The 7950-nt window shown below is 36.6% G+C and overlaps 1 protein-coding gene across 7 annotated transcripts in view; it reads right to left on the reverse strand.

The window, feature by feature from the left end:
• The window catches only part of IQCM (IQ motif containing M), a 649280-nt gene extending 646069 nt beyond the window's left edge, over window positions 1-3211 (reverse strand). For all 7 annotated transcript variants that reach the window (XM_078445704.2, XM_078445701.2, XM_078445702.2 and 4 more), the window contains exon 1: window positions 2966-3211. The gene's annotated coding sequence lies outside the window, so the exon portion shown is untranslated. The remainder of the gene's footprint in view (window positions 1-2965) is intronic.
• Window positions 3212-7950: the final 4739 nt, after the last annotated feature.

Consider the following 7950-nt stretch of genomic DNA (forward strand, 5'->3'; position numbering starts at 1 on the left):
TAAAAAAATCAGAGCAGGGGCGCCTGGGGGGCGCAGTCGGTTAAGCGTCCGACTTCAGCCAGGTCACGATCTCGCGGTCCGTGAGTTCGAGCCCCGCCTCAGGCTCTGGGCTGATGGCTTGGAGCCTGTTTCCGATTCTGTGTCTCCCTCTCTCTCTGCCCCTCCCCTGTTCATGCTCTGTCTCTCTCTGTCCCAAAAAAAATAAAATAAAAAACGTTGAAAAAAAATCAGAGCAGTAAGTCAAAATATCTCATCCATGATCAAAAGACTAAAATATCACAAATAAGAAATATTCAAAGAACAGCCATAAAATGAACTATTAGAAACTAAAAAGCAGGATTTCAAAATCAGTATAAGGGTTAGGAGATAAAATTGAAGCAATCACCCAGGATCAAAAGGATAAAAAGATGTGAAAAAGAGAGAGAGAAAGAAAGAGAGAGAGAGGAAAGATACAAAAGGTAGGAGACGATTCTAGGAAGTCAACAACTATAAAGCAGGATTTCCAGGAAGACAAAACAGAGGAGAGAAAATCATCAATAACGTAACTCAAGAATTTTTCATCTCTTCAACCAGAACGACTGAAGTTTGAGAAAGAATTGAGCTGGGTGCCCTTTAGTGCTGTTTCTCCATGTTTAATTTTGTGAAGAAAACAAATCCAAATACCATCAAATATCTAAGCCAAATAGAACATTCTTCACTTAAAGTATTAGAATCTTATTTGATTCATCTCTATCCCGAGCTGGAGCAAACTGATCCATCTCTAAATAAGGAATACCATTAAAGAACTCTCATTGGTTAGTCCTCAATAATGTTCTTCTCTCCCTAGAAAAACAAAGAAACCAGCAGGTGGCAAAATTATTATTCCAGAGTCTTTAGCACAGATTGCTTGTTGGATTTTCTCATAATCTGACAAGTAGGAAATCTGCTCTGACCCATTTAGAACCCCAAAGCTTCATTACAAACCTCCCCAGAACTGGAAATCTGCAATTCATTAGGAACATGCTGGGATCCAGGGCTTCATGAAGGAGTTGCCTAAATTGGAGAAGGCAGTTGAAAAGAGTCTTCTGAATTCTTTCACATTTCTAAAAATAAGCAGGAGACTCTCTGGATAAGCTTAAAATATAGAAAATCAAACAGAGCTTAGGTCCTAGGTTCTTTAATACTCATCAGAATAAAACCTTTACACACTACCCAAACTTCTCAAATACAGAGAATTAGGTTTAAAAATTGCAAGACATTCCAAGAGGAAATACTGAAGAGCAAATTTCCATCAGGTACTGATCAAGGAACTTCACTCCAAAATAGTTTATGTTGATATTTCCATACCATAAATCATATTAGAAGCTTGTAACTTCCACCCCTTGAAAACATATAATTGGCTATGCTATACTGGAAACAGCTCTAGAAAATGATCATCTCATCACTAGAATTGTATTAACAACCTGTTTGGAAAGAACCACCCAGTTTCTATATCAAGTTAATTGTCTTAAGTCTACAGAGTAATTACTAAAGATGAACAAGGTAATGTTTTTACACTTTATCACTTCAAAAGTATAAACATAGTATTTTTAGTATGTTTTAGAATTCCATGATAACTTTTTTCATAACAAATCACAAATATCCACCAGGTGTCCAGAATAGTTACTAGTTATTCTAATAATCACTTATTCACCTCTGTTCCACCTCACATAGGAACAGCTGAGAATGATTTCTCTGACCTACGTCTTGTTCTATCATTAGCATTTGACCAAATGGACAGAGACCATCAATAGTAAAAAAAAAAATAAATGTATAATGCTCACATAGAGCCTATATATTACCACTTTCAAATCTGAATCACATTATTACAGTTAAAATCTGAGATTTTTCTCATGCCCCATTCAATACACATCTTTCAAGAAATTAAATATGTCTGCATCCGAGTACACAAAAAATCTATATCTAAATAACATGGAATTACAGAGAAAGACAGATACCATATGGTTTCACTCTTATGTGGATCCTGAGAAACATAACAGAAACCCATGGGGGAGGGGAAGGAAAAAAAAAAAAAAAAAAAAAAAAGAGGTTAGAGTGGGAGAGAGCCAAAGCATTAGAGACTGTTAAAAACTGAGAACAAACTGAGGGTTGATGGGGGGTGGGAGGGAGGGCAGGGTGGGAGGGAGGGCAGGGTGGGTGATGGGTATTGAGGAGGGCACCTTTTGGGATGAGCACTGGGTGTTGTATGGAAACCAATTTGACAGTAAATTTCATATATTAAAAAATAAAAAAAAAATAAAAATAAAAAAAAAAAAAAAAAATAAATAAATAAATAACATGGATTGTTTAGTGATGGGACTGACTTTTAGAGGAAAGCAACAAAAACAATGTAAGTGTCCTACTCTTTGAGACTGGCATAATTTTTTCTCAAAGAAGTGCTGGTCTGTGTTGACAACAGTTGTAATAGCTCAGCATTATGTACTGAATACTAAATGTATTTAATTTGGCAAAATTATTCAACTTTTAAGTGAAAAAAATTATGTATCTCAAATATGTGAGTCAACTCACAAAGTTACAATTATATAGTTTATAATTGAGTTAGCATGAAGTTGCAATACTATGTAAAATCAGACACTGGCCCGAGGCCTTAATTGTCTTTACACACAATGTGGTAAATTAGTAACCTCCACTTAGAATTCTTCCTTCTGAGGCCTACAGGAGGGAAGGCTTTCCATCCTATAAGGCTCAAAACTCTGAGAGCTAACAGACAACATGTTTCCATCTTATAAAACAGCAAACATTGTTGACTATACATCTTAACATCTCTAAACAAAAAACTTTATCAATATAATTTTGTCAAATCCTACAATAAAACGTGTTTCTCTGGACAAACTTTGTGACCAAAAAAAACTGCCTTTAAACGCTTTTTTAAAAAAAACAGATAATGAATACTACTTAACCCAATTGATACTGCTTAACTACTTACCTCTTGCCTTAGCTCCAATGAAACTTCTAGAAACAAATTCACTGCCCCAAAGTTATAATGAGCTCAGCAGCTTGATAGTACCTAATCCCTGTATTCTTCCTTTATTCTTTTTTTAATCTATAATTATCCACCTTTAAAATTTTTGTTTAAAATTTTTAAAACCAATTCCAAATAAGTCATAAATAATTGAATTCATTTTCTAGACCCCTGACAACCCTGTGATTATTTCCTACTTCTCACATATGTCTGCCTTCATCAGACACCCAAAGAATTCTAGAATCAGAATATTTCCTTGTAATCTACTAGATGATAATTGGCTGTTACTATAGAACTACTTATAACAAGGTGAGCCTTTCTATTCTAGGCAAGAATTCAGGCTAACCTCCTTTGTGGAGAATACCAAATCTGACCACAGAAAACAGTAAAATACCTCACAAAAGGAAGAATCCACTTCCAGCATGTAAGATTTAGAAGAATCAATAAAAGTTGACTGAAAGATGAACATTTCTTATTTTTCATTTCTTAAAATATTTATCATGTAAGTATAAAGTTACAATTATCCATGATGATTAAAACTTCAGTATTTATAAATGTCAAGTATTAAATTACATCAAAAAACTTGATCATTCTCAATGTTCTATTCAAATACAACATCAAACGCAAAACTATCAAATGTTGCACAGTTGCCAGATCTAGAATATTGAAATAACACTGAAATTATCTCTCACTGGCTTAAACTTATAAGCGTTAGCTCAGCCTGACTGCACTTAATAGCAAATGGTTTAAATACTATGATTTGCATCTTATTTTCATACACACACTGATGGATTCGAGATAGATACCTTCTCATGGGTCATTCTTCTCTCCTGCATCATGAACATCCATCAGTGGTCTTCAGTCAAGGGTGATTTTTACCCCCAGGGTGAGAGAACATTTAGCAATGGCTGGAGACAATTTCAGTTATTACAACTGAGTGTAGTGCCACCAGCATCTAGATAACTACAATGCCCAGAACAACTCCCCTGGCCACCCACAATTACCCTGCCCAAAATGACTATTCTGTGGAAGCTGAGAAACCCAGCTACAAGGACTAACACTCAAAATCTCCTATTAGGTGCTAGGCCTCAGCTTGCAATAAAAACCTCAGATGCTATGCCTCAACCTGTAATAAGGAAGGAGAAAAGAGAACTCAGGCTGGGATATAATTCCTTATATGGTCAATTTAACTCTGAAATGTATTCTACATTTCAGCACTCAAAGACTGTATCATTAAGTTCTCATTCTAGTCACTAACCCTTTCATTCAGTCAAGAATCTTCTTTATGCCTTTCCAGACCAATGCTAGAAGATTCCCCTGTATAATTAAAATTAAGTATAATTTTTAATAAAAGCTCACAGAGAAGCTTAAGTAGAATACATTTTACCAATCACTAGTTCTTCAATGTCCTCCCTTTAAAACATTTAACTTTTAACCTCCAAAAGAAGTTGATTGTTCATCTATAATTTTCATGTTTTTATTACAGTTCTGACAGTTCTTAGAAACTCCAGCATTGATCACAAAGAGAGATGCTCTAAAATGCAAATCAAATGTGCTCACTATATTAAAAACTGAATAGTACCACAATCAAAATAACAGAAGTTGAAGTCCTCTGATCAGATGCTTTCTATAACATATGAAATACTAGACAAATTTAAGCTTTGCCTCAAATTTATATGCTTCCAAGCTATTCAAATATAAAACAAGCACTAACAAATGGGCAACCTTGTCCACTGCAAGGCTAATAAATCAAAATCACCAAGGTAAGTTAACTGCATTTCCAGTGGATGCAGATTTATCATCAGAGGCCTGATAATAATGCAACCACTAGAAAAAGCAATGTGTTTTCCATGACCTTGGTCATAATTCACCAACAACACTGACTTGTAACTTTTCACTATTATGTCACAGTGGGCACACTCTAAAAAAGATTTCAGAATTTTTGGACTTCTGAATGAAGAACATGCATGTTTCCATCTGATTTTTTTTTTTATATTAGAACTCAGTATAGAAACTATAAACACCTGATACTTGAAAAATAGAACAGTGGATAAAAAAAAATGGAAGAAAAGCAGGACTTAAACGCCTTGGAATTTTTCTGAAAATGAAAAGCTAAATAGAAGTTTGAGTTGGTCCAAATGCAGAAGCCTCCAAACTTGCACATTTCAGCAATTACTATATCTCTTATATCTGGTCATTTCTTTTAGTTGACTTCCTCACACCCAACTGGTAATAAAGCAAGCAGGAATGTCACCAAGGTTGAAATAAAGACAGAAAAGTTCCCAAGCATTCCATTCTATAAGTAGTTTTATTTTGATCTCCACTAGTGGAGAAAGGCCTAGCTGCCACAAATGTTTCCAAGATGGAGAAAGTGGTTAAGAGATGCTGATATCTTTCTAGGCTTTTCAGAGATTAATCAAAAGTATAGCAAATCCCTTCAAGAACACAAGATGGAGGAAACAGGGAATAAGGTGCTACCACAATGGGCAACAAGTCAAGGTAATATATTTACCGAACTTTCCCCTTGGCTTCCAAGCTTAGAATAATGGAGAATAGAAATGATGAGGTTTTTTAAAATATTTAAACAGAGGGGTTTTGTTTTGTTTTGTTTTGTTTTGTTTTTTTGTCTTAGGACAACAGACCAAATATCCAGAGGATAAAATAGTGAAGAAGCACACTATTTGAAGAATTGCTTAAAACTGAAAACCTGGGGGCACCTGAGTAGCTCAGCACTGACTCTTGATTTCAGCTCAGGTCCTAATCTCATGGTTTGCGAGATCTGTGAGTAGCACAGAGCCCACTTCGGATTCTCTCTCTCCCTCTCTCTCTGACCTTCCCCACTTGTGCGCTTTCTCTCTCTTTCTCTCTCTCTCTCTCTCCCTCCCTTTATCTCTCTCAAAAATAAATAAATATACTTAAAAAAAAAAAAAACTGAAAGCCTGAATTGGAATCCTGATTGGAATTCTTCTTGGATGTAAAACTTTAGGCTAGCTTGTAATCACTCACAGCCTCTGGGTTTTGCTGTTATTTTTTTGTTTTGTTTGTTTTAATTTTGAGTTGGGTTTTGGTTTTAAGCTATAAAATAGAGTTTATAAAATCTAACTTCCAGAAAGATTATATGAGCCAATATATGTAAACAGTCGGAAACATATATGAGAAAGTGTATGGTGTTATTAACTGTCTGACAAAGTCAAAGTTATTATTATGCATTTCTATGTCAGAAGACAAAGAACAAAGACAAAAGGTGGGCAGAAGCGAGCATATTGGGTGCCACACACCTTTCTGGCCCTGAGTTTAATGAAATTCCAGAGAACAACCACTATGGACCTTTTCTGATTGCTGGGTGGGAAATGAGTCCATTGGAAAACTCAAGATTCTAACACTAGCAGCTAATATGCCAGACACAATAATCCAATTAAGGTGGTTCTATAATTATCTATTAGTATTCTCATTTTATAGCTGCAGGAACTAAAGGTCAAAGAAATTTAAGAATTTACACAGGTTACAGGCAGAAAATTGGAGGCATGGAACCTAGAGATGTACTAGAAACAAAAGCAAGCCCAAGAGTAAGCATCAATGGGCACAGAGTGAGTTCTATCCATAATGAGTCCTGAATGCTGGCTTCCCGTCAAGGTATCCCTTAAGAGCTTGCAAGCCAGGGTTAACCATTCTTACAGACACATCTTCCCTTTAGCACCTTACCTTTCCTTACTAGGCTAGTATCCAGTTTTCCAAGCAGAGGTTTGGGAGAGGACAAAAGTTTCAGCAAGGAAGCAAATATGAACAGCAGGACTGGGTTCTAGGAAAGTCAAGCTTGAATGAGTAGGATGGCCAAAGCAAGTATACAACACCAACACAACATCATAGATGGTTTTTGGTTTTGTTTTTTTTTTCCCATACAATATCTGGGAGTGTAAAGAATTAAAACTGAAGAAGCCAATTTTGACATTAGCAGGGAGTACAAACACAAGGTCTGGAAACAGCAGACAAAGCACAGAAATTAGGAACTAAATATGCTCAGGTATGAATTAGAAAACCAAAGGCAAAATCAGAAAGTGAAAGCATCCAGAAACTTTGCCCTGAACAGGGGGATTCAGACATATTGAGGAGTGGAGAAGAGTCAACACTTCAGAGGCCAACTCTCAACGAGTGGGTAAAGGAAGCCCATGGATTCTGCTCTAGTCTCCTGTTCTTAGGGCAGACAATTCTGAGAAACACTCTGCACACTTCTCAAAGGTTCAGATAGAACAGTGCCCTCACTGCCTATAGCAGCAACCTTAATAACACATCCTTACGTTGTTGTTGTTGTTTTTCTCTTTCTCTGCCTCACTGTCTCCACTCACATTCTACAGTGTCCCTAATAAGGTAAGAAATTTGTGTCTAGATGTCCCCTGAGACCATAATTTCTGCTTGCAAGGCAAGTTTTTTATGAGACAATTAACTCCTACTTTGCCAAATACCCCCATTCCTTGGTAGGGTAGCCCGGTAGGGTCTGCAGAAAGTTAGCAAGAAAGGAAAGAAAACCCCCACGATCATCTACCCTGTCCCAGAGGAAGGCACACTGCTCTGCATGACTCAATATCACTGCAAATGACATCAAAGTCCAGGCCCAATATGGTCAGTGTACATATACTACTTACCATTGCGTTGACTAGCAGATAAAAAAGGGAATCATTTTGGCTTCTTTCGTAATCCTCCAATTTCTGTATTATGGCAATAAAATAGAACATGGAGTTCTTTTCTATTGCTCTAACAAAGAATCTTTCCTGGAGAAGGAAGGCCTTCTCAAAATTGGCAAGCCCTCGGACAGGCAATTCTACTGGGACAAATTTGAGGGAGACTGGCACAATACAGGCATTGGAGTGGAAGGAGGAAAACAGACACAGAGCTCTATGGGTCTGATGACCAAGTTCTGTCCTCAGGATCACTGCAAATGCCATCAGAGTCCA

Source organism: Panthera onca, chromosome B1 (genome assembly GCF_046562875.1).
Source record: "Panthera onca isolate mPanOnc1 chromosome B1, mPanOnc1 haplotype 2, whole genome shotgun sequence".
NCBI lineage: Eukaryota > Metazoa > Chordata > Mammalia > Carnivora > Felidae > Panthera > Panthera onca.